Here is a 12714-nt window from a genome sequence, read left to right on the forward strand (position 1 = left end):
CATTTATATGATTCACTAGAGAAATTTTGTTATTTTTATAATGGAGTGCTGTCCCAAATCCCCTAAGGATGTGAAAATAAATTTATTAGCTTGTTTGGTAACATAAAATATTTGCACTGCTTTACCTTTATCATTCAAAATTTCTATTATCTATCTTTTCAGCATGATGGAAATGTTTTGTGATTGAATTGTGGTGACAGCTGAACAACCCTGTAAATTTCCTTAAAAAATCACTGAGTTGTATATTTAAACAGATGAATGAAATAGTATGTAAATGATAACTCAATAAAACTATCTTCAAAAGATCATTCAAAAAGAAAAACATATAAAATGATTAGGAACTATAAAGTTAATAAATAAATAAATACCTGCAAACATTCAAGTTTAATATCACCACTGATTATGGTGTTTGATGTTTTAGAATGAAGCTAAACTTAGCTGCCAAAAAAGCACTTGAGGGCTATCCACATGGGGTTTGAATCTGTGATGACATATAAGGGAGGTATTATACCAGCTTTCATAAAAGAAAAAGGAAGCTACAAAATGTGGACTAAAATGAATAGTGAAGGGAATTCATGAAAATTAATGAAACTGATGAGTCCAAATACATCCCTTTTCTAATTTTTCATGAGTTATTCTATTTTATCAGAGTTCATTTGCTCCCTCTGTGCTTCCATAGAATTTTATTATTGTATAATGAAATTTAATAATGAACTCTAGGGATCTGTATCCATTAGAGAATAATAAATCCCTGAGTAGGAAAGATAGTTTGTATTCATATTTGTATTATTCATGGTGCATAAAAAAATGCTTCAACAGGAGCCTAATGAGTATCTAAATTATATGGAACCACTTCCACAATAATAATTTACACATAAAAATTGCTTTTCTTCTAAATTTCAAAATACATATGGCTCCAAGTTCTGATTAAAGGATTATAGATTATTATTGTCATGTTAGTTTTACAAAAACCAGAGACTAAACATGAAAACGGTAAGTTACTTGCTCAAGACAATACCACTATCAAATGTTAGAGCTAGCAGTTCAACCAATGTCCAGCAAAATAAAACCCAAAGTTTTATCTGAATTTTTAACACATTTGCAAGTATGGCTACAGTGTTAACAATAATTGATTTGATTTTAAAAAAATCACCTGTAAGGTTACCTGTCAATGACATAGAGATACAAACATTTTCTAATACTATTGGAAATTTTCTTACATTTTTAGGTTATAATATTAAATCAGCCTACTTCTCTTCAGAACCTAATTGTTCTATAGAATACTCAAAATTATTGTTTTTTTTTCCTTTTCTTTGTGTACTGTCTTCAGGTTATAAGCGTTACCTGAGTTAAGTTCAATAGTCAGAATTAGATACTCTATCAAGAAAACAACAAGAAAATGGAAATGTGTATTGCCAATTGGTTTTCTTTTCTTCTCCTTTTTTAAAATCAAGCTCTTTAACAAATTACCCCCAAAGTCCATCTTCTCCTGATACAACTGGGGTCCTAGTCATGATGTGAGGCCACAGGATAGACTGTCAGATTTGAAAAGCAATAAATACAGTGCTGTCCAGTTTCCTGGGAAAGAGCAAATGTTTTGAGTTTGACTTCCTCTCTATCTCTAAAAAACATTTCACAAGGAAAAGACTGATGGATTTCTCATTGGTCTTTTTCCTTTGTATGTTTTGTTAGATTTTTTTTTAAACCAGGCTGTGAAAAGTTGTTGTTCATTAATGAGACTCAGAAAGTAGTCAAGTCCCTTTGAAGTTTAAGACAGCATCTGTTCCACTGTCTAAAAAGAGTAGAGAAATTAACATCTCCATCACATGGGTTTCACTGTAACACAACTTACTGCCACCCAGAAGTTGCAGGTGCAAGAATACAGCCAGCTTTGTTTTATGAAGCACACTCGTGTGTGTCTGTGAGTGCAAATGTGCATATGTGTGTGCATGTCCATGCATTCTCATTCACATGTGCATGTACGTAATAAAGACCAGTTCTTATAAAATGCTCATTTTAAAAGGCAAATTATAAACACATTCATATTAAGTTAAAATTGCTCTCAAGTGGATTTTGCTCAGGTAACTGTCAAAGCCATTCAGAGTTCAGTCACCAACTATCTAGGTCCCATTGTCTAGAAAGCCAAAACTTTCTAAGGGATGATTCAATTTTTCCTGTTTGTCAAATGAAAGGAATAGGTTTAGACATGGGAAATCAAATCCATGCAGTACATAGAAGATGCTTGTATCTTTTATCCTTCTCAATCAAGATTTTAAAAGTTGAGTATTGGCCTCCCGGGTGGCGCAGTGTTTGAGCACTGGGTTGCGAGGCTGCCCACAGCCTCTGCAGCGCCAGTTCGATCCCCACCCGCTGGGCGAGGGTCCCACATGGTGTGCAGACCTCTCCTGCCGCCCGCTGCTTCCCTCAGCAGTGTACTTTGTCGGTCTGCCTGTTCTATTCCCCACTCTGGTTCTGGTGATTTCTCTCACCCTCCTGTGCTTCTGACTGTACCCAGTGCTTGTATAAATAAATAAATAAACAAACAAACAAACAAACAAACAAATAAATAAATAAAAAGAAGGTGACATTCCTACCTTTCTTTAAAAAAAAGAAAAAAAAAAAAAGTTGAGGGCTTCCCCGGTGGCGCAGCGGTTGAGCGCTGGGTTGCGAAGCTGCCCGCGGCCTCTGCCGCGCCGGTTCGATCCCCGGCTGCACCCCGGCCACCGGAGGAGGGTCCCGCATGGCGCGCAGACCTCTTCTGCTGCCCGCTGCTCCCCTCAGCAGTGTACTTCGGTCCTTCTGCCTGCTCTGCTCCCCGATCTGGCTCTGGTGAATTCTCTCACCCTCCCACGCTTCTGACTGTACCCAGTGCATGTATAAACAAACAAACAAACAAATAAATAAATAAATAAAACATGCCTCTATAAAAAAAAAAAAAGTTGAGTATTAAAAAAAATCATACATTTTCAAAATTTTAACGTTGCATATAAATGCACGTTAACTTGTTAGTCTTTTGATGTCTTGGGGAGGGCAAAGAGGCACAAGTCAAGTAATCTCAACTAATGTGAACCATCTGTCCTTTTATAAGTCATATCAGCAATGCCATTTCTGTAATTGGCAGTTTCGATTTCCTTAGAGTGTAGTGAAAGGCTCAAAACATTTGGAACATTATCTCAACGCAGAAACCTTCGCTATTTTTAACAGTTTTTCATCCAAACCTAATTCGGTAGTAATTACTTCAAGCAATGCTGGTTTTTATAGATCCATTGATTCCCTACTCCATACAGTCATTATGTTTTTATAATTTATGTATAATTTACTAAAGTAAGTAATCACAATAATACCTTTCAGAAATGGAATAAACTTCATAATTTTCTCAATTCCTCTTTATAAGAGCAAATATATATATAACCTTATATATAACCTTTAAGTTATATATAAGACAAAGAATAAAGGACCTTGAAAGATAAAGAAGGCAGATGGGTTCAAACCTTGGGATCCAAGTAACAGCACAGTGGTGACTCACCCAGGGTTGTCCTTTTTTCTTTTTGTTTGAAGATTTATTTATTTATGCATACAAGAACTCCGGTACAGGCCAGAGGTGTGAGGAGTGAGAGGATTCACCAGAGACAGAGTGGGGAGCAGAACAGGCAGATGTACTGAAATACACTGCTGAGGGGAGCAGCGGGTGAGACAGAAGAGGTCTACTGCGCCATGTGGGTAGCTCCCTGGCCTGCAGGGGATTGAACTCATGCTGTAGTGGCTGTGGATAGCTTCACAGTGCTGTGTTTAACCCCTTGCGCCACCAGGGAAGCTCCGGGTTGTCCTTTTGTGTCATAAATCTCAGGTATGTGTCTGAAGAAGTTGATCACCCAGAAATTCTATTAAGTTCACATAGATAAATAGATGTAGATATATAAAGCCTTCTCTCTTTAGCCAGAGAATAAGAAAACATCCAGCCTAGTACTATGGAAAACATTCTGACAAAAAGTGCTCTACTCCAAACAATGCAGAAAATACAATTGTATCCTCCCTTCTCATGCCAGCAAAGGTCAAGGGAGAGTTTAGATTTCTCCTGTTATCAGTTTGTAACAGGGTTCGCCAATACCCCTAGTATCATGCCAGGGTGGTGTCAGAAAAGACTGAGGATGGTACTGTTACAAGTCAGGGAGAGGTGCACCCCAGATCCCCCCAAAATCTGCCTGCTCTAAATGGGTTCTGCCATCTGCCGCATCAACACAAAACATATGAGACTTTAATGGGAAGGAACTTTAATACAATTAGGAAACAATACAGGAAAAGCCAAGAATATAGTTTCTAAATCAAGCACCTAATGTTACCCGTCCCTTCCTGGGTAAAACTCCATCCAAATGGGATTGGCCCAGAGCAAGGCCCCAAAGCCTGCCATAAGTCCAAAGCATCTTCCAGTGGGGACCCACAGAAAAGGGTCAGAAACAACCAGACAAGCCCGGAAGGAAAAGAGCAAAATCAACATCAAGATAAAAGCTGCCATTGTCACCTCCCCGCGGGTCTCACCCACATCTGTGTCACCCAGTCCACGACCAAAAGACAAGTGCAGTTTCTTCACGTGTCTCTAGGCTCCATGTGCCTCCTCCAGGTCTCCTTCTGGCTCCATCCTGCTTCCTTCCTCTGTCTCCTCTGCAGCTTCTTCTCTCCCTGCTCAGCTCCACCCTCCCTTGGGTGGAGCAGGAAACCTGGAGCCTCCCCCTTTCCTGGGGACCACCCTGTTACAGTACCACCTCAACTAGCCTGGTGCTAATAAGACTTCCCTCTCTAGAAGATGACACAAGGAACATGGACCTCCAATTCCATCAGCAGTAATGAAGCACCTTATCCTGATATCAAATACAATGATATATAGATTAAGAGTAAAGGAATGGAAAAAGAGAACTCATGTAAACATTAAAAGAGGGCCGCCCCGGTGGCGCAGCGGTTGAGCGCTGGGTTGCAAAGCTGCCCGCAGTCTCTGCAGCACCGGTTCGATCCCCGGCTGCTCCCTGGCCACTGGAGGAGGGTCCCACATGGCACGCAGACCTCTCCTGCCGCCCGCTGCTCCCCTCAGCAGTGTACTTCGGTCCTTCTGCCTGCTCTGCTCCCCGCTCTGGCTCTGGTGAATTCTTTCACCCTCCGGCGCTTCTGACTGTACCCAGTGCTTGTATAAACAAAACAAACAAACAAATAAATAAATCATAAATAAAAATACATTATAAATAAAAAATACATCATAAATAAATAAAAATACATAAATAAAAAAAACATTAAAAGAAAGCAGAAGTGGCTATATTAATATCAGCTAAAACAGATGTCCAAGCAACAAAAATTATCACACATTGAGCAGTATATTCTATAATGATAAAAAGATCAATTCACCAAGAAAACATAGTAATCCTAAATGTGTATGCATCAAAAAACAAAACAAACAAATAAACAAACAAAACCAGAGCCTCAAAATTTGTGATGGGAAAACTGATAGAATTGAACAGAGAAAGACAAATTTGCAATTATAATTAGAAAGTTGAACACCTTACTCTCAACCATTAAGAAAACTAGATAGAGCACCTCCCTGGAGGCACAAGGGGTTAATACGCAGCACTGTGAAGATATCCAGAGCCACCAAAGCGCAGCACCAGTTGGATTTCACAGCCTACTTAGGGTAAATGATTTTCAGGCTTTTCTGCCCTCCCACCACTAGGATTGCCCTGCCTGATGGGGCACCTGCATTTTGTTACACTGTTATAAGTTATGTTTTTTACTTCTGTGAGCCATGGCTCAGTATTGAGAGATTGCCAAGAGAAGTAGAGGCAGGAGAGACCAGGGGAGAAAGAAGGCCAAGGAAGCCCAGAGTAAAGAGTGAATGTAACAGGATGGCCCCCTGGAAAGGGGGAGGTTCCAGGTTCCCTGCCCCACCCAATCCTCTGCAGCTTCTTCTCTCCCTGCTCAGTTCCACCCTCCATTTGGGTGGAGCAGGGAACCTAGAACCTCCCCCTTTCCTGGGGACCACCCTATTACATAAAGACTTGCCATGGGCTTGGAGGCCTCTTGGCCTCCTGTCCCCCACCCCAACCTGGTGGTTGCACTACAAACAAAGGTCAATAAAAGCCTGAGAAAGCCACCAAGGTCTCCAGGACTCTCCTTTACCCACCGGTCTGCTGGAATTCATAGAATCCTACTCTGGCCTTCCTGCCACTACACGTTCCAGCCAGGGAGCTGACCCACATGGCACAGCAGACCTTTCCTGACTTGCCCGTTGCTCCCCTAAGCAGTGTGTTTCAGACAGTCTGCCTGTTTTGTTCCCCACTCTGTCTCTGGTGAATCCTCTCACACCCCACACTTCTGGCCTGTACTCCAGTTCTTGTATGCAGAAATAAATAAACCTTTAAAAAAAGAAAAAGAAAACTAGATAGAAAATAGAAAATATAGAACTCAACACCACCAACAGCCACAGAACGTAATCAGCATTTATAGGACAGTTTAACCACCAGCAGAAAACATTCTTTTCATGTGCACGTAAAACATATTTCTTGATGGAGCATATCACATGCCATAAAACAAATCTCACAAAAGTTAAAAGAAATCAAATCATAATGTGCTTTCTGCCCAAATGGAACCACACTAGAAATTAATCACCCTAAACATGTGGAAACTGAACAATATACTTTTAAATAATTGAGGAATCAAAGGAACTTTCAAGGTAAATAAAATATATACTTAAACGAGTGACAGCTTTTAAAAACATATCAAAGTGTGTGCACTGTAGCTAAAACGGCGCTGAAAGAGAAATTTATAGTTCTATATGCTGACACTAGAAAAGAAATATCTAAATAATTACGAGAGTTTTTAAAACTACCTATTAATTTAGATTAATTTATGCATTCATATAAACTTACCAGTTGGTACTTCATTTTATTACTACTAATTAACAAATGTATGTGACTGAAACAAAAAACAACATTACTTGTTGCCCAACTGACAACAAATAATTAAAAAAAAAGAATACAGAAGTTCTTACAATTCAGTTATAGAAGAATAAAATAACAACTGACATTAAATTGCTATCCTGTGGACCTTGAGGCTATTATGCTAAGTGAGGTTTGTCAGATGGAGAAAGATAAATACCATATTTCACTCATGTGGGAGACAAAATTGTGGTTACCACAAGGAAAGGGGAAGGTAAATCAGGTAGAAGGGGGCAATTGTATGATGGAAAGTAGAATTTAACTGTTGCTCATAATGTAGTATATACAGATGTCAAATTATAATGTCATACACCTGACGCCTATACGATGTTATAAACCAATGTTACTTGAATAAAAATTTTTTTAATTGCCACTATGGTTTTTGCTTGGTGTAATATCCATCATTTCTAAATTGCTGTTATTTTTTTCGATTGACTCTTTTTAATTGTTAGGGAAAAAAACAGTACAATTATGTGTGTGTGCCAAAATAGGAGTGTATTTTTTCCAACTAAGTTTAATATATATATTTAATATTATTGCTATGATCGTTTGATTTATTCTAACTTTCTGGTTTCATAAGTTTTATTTATCATTTAATTTTTCTAGTGACAGAAAAATAAAACATTTTAGATTTATGTACTTTGCATACCTCACAATGGTGGCTATATATGAAATTAGTTTATGATTAGGAGATATGTTTATAAATACTGGGGATGTGAAGAAATCCTCAGTGGCCTCTCTGGTGGCTCAGGGATTAAAGACACTGTGCTGTCAAGCTATCGCCAGCCACTGCAGCAAGAGATCGATCCATAACCAGCCAGGGAGCAAGCCACATGGCGCAGCAAACCTCTCCTGTCTTTTTTTTTTTTTTTTAGACCTCTCCTATCTGGCCCGCTGTTCCGCTCAGCAGTGTATTTCAGTAGATCTGCTGTTCTGCTCCCCACTCTGTCTGGTGAATCCTCTCACCCCTGCACCTCTGACCTACATCTCAGCTCTTACATGCATAAATAAATAAATATTTTTTAAAAAGAGAAAAAGAGAACTTGAACATCTCCCTGGCATCCGAGGAGTGAATTCTTAGGCATTTTGTCTTTCAACCTAAATGTATTTTCAATGCCACTACTAGCTACGGTTAACATTTATTATACACTTATTAGAGATTTTCATGGATACTTTCATTTTTCCCCACATGAACTTCTAAGGTAAGATCTTAAAACTATTCCTACTTTCCAGGGAGAGAAAAATGAGGCTTAGCAATTTGCCCAAGACCACAGAGGTACTGAGAGGATGCCCAAAATAGTTGGTATGAGTTTAAAGTCTTCATTTTTATATTTGATATATTTTTACACTTGATCACAGAATACTTTGCTTAACTTGACTTATAAATATTAGGAATATAAACATATGGCAAGAAAAAAATGATGTCATCAAGTAGAGAAATTCTTTGGAATTCACAATTGTATTTTGCAAAGAGGGTATATTGCTGTTTTGTTTTCTAGGTAAATTAAGACAAAAATCTAATTTTTAAAAAGCTACTTGTAAAAAGTCCAGAAAATCAATATCTACCTAGACAACATATTTGAAGCAGAATTTCCCAAGTTTCAGACTACATAAGAACTGGGCATGTCTCCAGGTCTCACTACCATAAATACTAATGAAATAGGTCTGGGGTTTGGATGTGGAATCTGTATTTTTAAAAACAGCCAGATGATTGATAAAGACCACTCTGAGTCCACACTTTGAGGACTATTTAAGTTTCTTTTCACCTCTGATGCTTGGAACCACCTGGCTTTTCAAAACAAACAAGGAAGTTACTTCCCACATTGCTTCATTAGAAACCTGACAAATTTGGTGTGGACAAATAACAGGTGCTCTATGCAAGAGTTGAGTCAGGAACAAAATCAAAATAGATCTGGGTTCTTGGCTAAGCATAATATATAGAAAGACCCACCACCCACTAAGTTCTCAGATCCACACAAATCTGGGTTGAACTTTGAATCTTTAAAATGTTACAAAGAAAATGTGATGGCAGAAAACATTACCATAATTCAGGAAAATGTAATTCCTTTGAAAAGCATCCCAGTGGCTTGCTTCCATCCTGAGTTATCCTGCCATCCTTGGAGAGCAGGATGTGACTAATGGCATGCATACAGTCACACTTCCTAGAAGAGCATTATTAGGACCAAGAGCCGCAGGGTGGCCCTCAGAGGCCATTGAAATGGTAATTCTGTTAATTGGGTCCCGGAGTTTACACCTCAGTTGGATAAAGGTAGGAAGTCTCACATTACTGAATCCTCTCAGGTTTTTTTCTTTCAAGGATTTCTGTCACCTGTATTTGGAATCAGCCTTCTTACTGGAAACCTGGAATAGAAGTTGACTTTTCTTATTCTCCTAAAATTAAGTCTGTGTGCCTCAAGAAAGGGAAATGTGATGGAGTCTTGACAAATCTTTTTTTTTTTTTTTTAACAATGTCCTATCCCTTTTGGATATCTTTTTCCAAAATGCCTATGATGGCCTTAATTTGAGTTTCCTCCTCCCATGAATTGATGCAGTAAAAATAATTAGTGTGAATCATTGGTAAAAAATAGTTTCATTTTTTTTCTCTGTCTTCTTTTTAAACTTTTAAGTATATGGTGTTTTCTGTTTAATAGGAAGGATTAAGGTTTCACTGACTTTCTAGACTGCACAAGTACACTTTTTTGGACAAGGGAAGTTTTAATCTGTAATCAGTTTTGGGGGAAAGCAATATTTGAACTCCTTGATAGCTATGGAAAATTTTGAATGTATAGTCATGTTTCTAGGAACAAAGTCATTGTATTTTTCAAATTATTGAAGGGAAATTGTATTATCTAAAAATAAAAGTAACCTGGACAACTGTAACACATCTGTGTCACCCAGTCTACGACCAAAAGACAAGCGCAGTTTCTTCACGTGTCTCTAGGCTCCATGCGCCTCCTCCAGGTCTCCTGGCTCCATCCTGCTCCTTCCTCAGTCTCTTCTGCAGCTTCCCCTCTTCCTCCTCAGCTCCACCCTCCCTTGGGTGGGGCAGGGAACCTTCCCCTTTCCTGGGGACCACCCTGTTACAGTACCTCCTTAATAAATAGATGAATTAGTTTTTTGAAAGTTAAAAAAAAAATTCCTTTTTAAGGCTTTAGAAAGTTGGAAACCTTATTAAATTTTTCAGGAGTAAGATGAAATGACACATAAACTCCAAGGACGATTATTTTAATAATGTAATTACTTAATCTATTTCCACAGTCAGGGCTATTAATAATTGTTGGTGAATAATTGTTGGTGAATAAAGTCAAAATGAAGACAAATCCAAAATCTTCTCCTTAGTCATTAGAATGAAGACTATTAAAAGAACAAAAGAAAAAAAGACACATAGATTCCTTAGGTAGCATGATTGTGGAACCAAGCTTAGCCGAGGTTTCGCGATTTTGTATATCCTCCACCTTGATGTTAGTCCTTCTACAGCCGCATTCTGGAGATAGTTTCAATAGTCACAACCCTCACTCTACTGGTGACGAAAAAGCAGACCATCCCAGCCGCCAATGCGGGCATTCTTATCCATAAATAGGACAGCATCTCTAACCGTCCAATCAGTTTGAAACTATAACCGTGCATGCCAAAATGCCAATGAGTAATTGCCAGCTTCTTTCAAAATTCGTCACACTTGTGACCCTATAATAGACCCCTGCTTCCTCTGTTCGGGGCTCTCGACCTCTGCCGTTGCATCAGGGCTTGTCGAGGGCCCGGACTCGAGCCTGTAACAAACTCCTTTACGTTCTTGCATCGTCTGTCTGTGTTCTTGGGGGCTGCACTGGTCGACGTTGGGCACAACAATGGTAAGCTTTTATTGATTTGTTGTGTAAGAAATTCTTTTTCTCTTCTTCTGTAATGTGGGTTAGAGAAACACAGTGATAAAAATCTCTTTAGGTTAAGTAAAATAACCCCTGCTCTCCCTCCCCCGCCCGCCTCCCACCGTCCCTAACTGAAACTCTCTGGAATCTGGAGATAATTTCTGAAATTTAAATAATCCAATACTATGAAATCATAGCTCCGGTCTATTCAGTGATTTTAGGTAAAGTTGCAAAGTATATGGTTTTAACATAATCACCGAGATGATTTTATTTGGAGGTTTTATGGTCAATGAAATCATAAACATGAACCTCACATATTTCTTGAATATTTACCTTTTATGGCTTATTTTCAGTCCTATAATATTTCAAAGTTTGTTTCCTCATTTGCCAAAAGAGTGATGATATTTAAAATTTTGTTGCTTTCCTTTCATTTACCTAATCTTTAAATATCTGATAGTTTTTCCAGTCTAATTTGTAATGATCAGTGATTGGTGAATGACTACTTGATCCTCCCCTAGCTATATCAGTGAATCAACAAGTATTTTGATCTCTTCCAATGTGTTCACTCTAATTTCCAAGGTGCTTGATAGGTGCTTCAATATTTCCTTCTATCTACACTTTCAAAATTAGCGATAAACATAGCCACACCCTCTTCAAAATTTTGTCTCTATTAATCCTAGAGTCTCAAGAGTTCAACCCTAAAGTATACACTAAAAATAAGTAATCCAGCCTCTATATGGCATTGAAAATCTCTTTGCATCATGCAAACTGGGAACTAGAAAGAAAAATTCCAGATTCATCTTTTTCCATTTTGTACATCTCCTAACAATTCTACCATTTATTGTAGGGAGACGATCAGGGTGAGTCCAGAGGCTCACCCTGGGGAGAAGAATTCGCCAGAGACACAGAGGAAAACAGAATAGGTAGAATACTTGACATGCATTACTAAGAGAAGCAGTAGGCCAGACGGGAGAAGTCTGCTAGTTATCTGTTAGGATGTCTGGTCTCAGGCACAGGCCTTTGACACAGAAACACGTCCGGCATTTGCTTCTGCATTCCTGGAGCTGGGTTGGTTCTTCTGGTCCTGGTGGTTGGTTTTATGGACTTGTCCCCAAGGCAGCCTTATCTATTCAGCCTTCCAAACCTGCCTGCTGGGTCAGGAGTGGGACTTAGTTTTTAACCTTACTCTAATTTTACCCCGACACCATTCATGGAGCTAAAATATGTTGTTTTAACCCTCACTGCAGTTTAGTTCAGGGCATGCTTCCTATGACATGGAATACTGCTGCTATTCCTCTTCCTATTGCCCCATCTCTTCTTCTGAGCTCAGACATGATCCGGCATGTTCAGGGAGGTATGGAGGTATGGCTATAGACTTGATCTCTTTTAATGTGCAACAGTTTGACTATGCTCTTCTTTTTTTTTTTTTCTTTTCTTTTTTCTTTTTTTTTTTTTTTATAAATTTTATTGTTATATTCCCCATACAATTGCAGCCCCCCCATTCTGACCCCAATCCCTCCCCTCCCGCCCCCGCCCCCCTAAAAGTGTCTCTGGTTCATAGTTTTTTGTTGATTTTGATTTTCACTTTCTTATATTCATTTTCCTGGTCCCTTATTTAAGTTTTCTAGATTCCTGCTATGAGTGAGACCATCCGGTATTTTTCTTTTTCTTTTTGGCTTATTTCGCTGAGCATGATCCCTTCCAGCGCCATCCATGTTGCTGCAAATTGCATGTGTTTATCTTTTTTGAATGCTGAGTAATATTCCATGGTATATATGTACCACATCTTCTTGATCCTGACTATGCTCTTCTTAAAGTAAAACACCCATGATTATACAGTGCTACTGTAACAGATTCTGAAGGGTCTTTGTATG

This window comes from Talpa europaea (assembly GCF_964194135.1).
Source record: "Talpa europaea genome assembly, chromosome: 3".
NCBI lineage: Eukaryota > Metazoa > Chordata > Mammalia > Eulipotyphla > Talpidae > Talpa > Talpa europaea.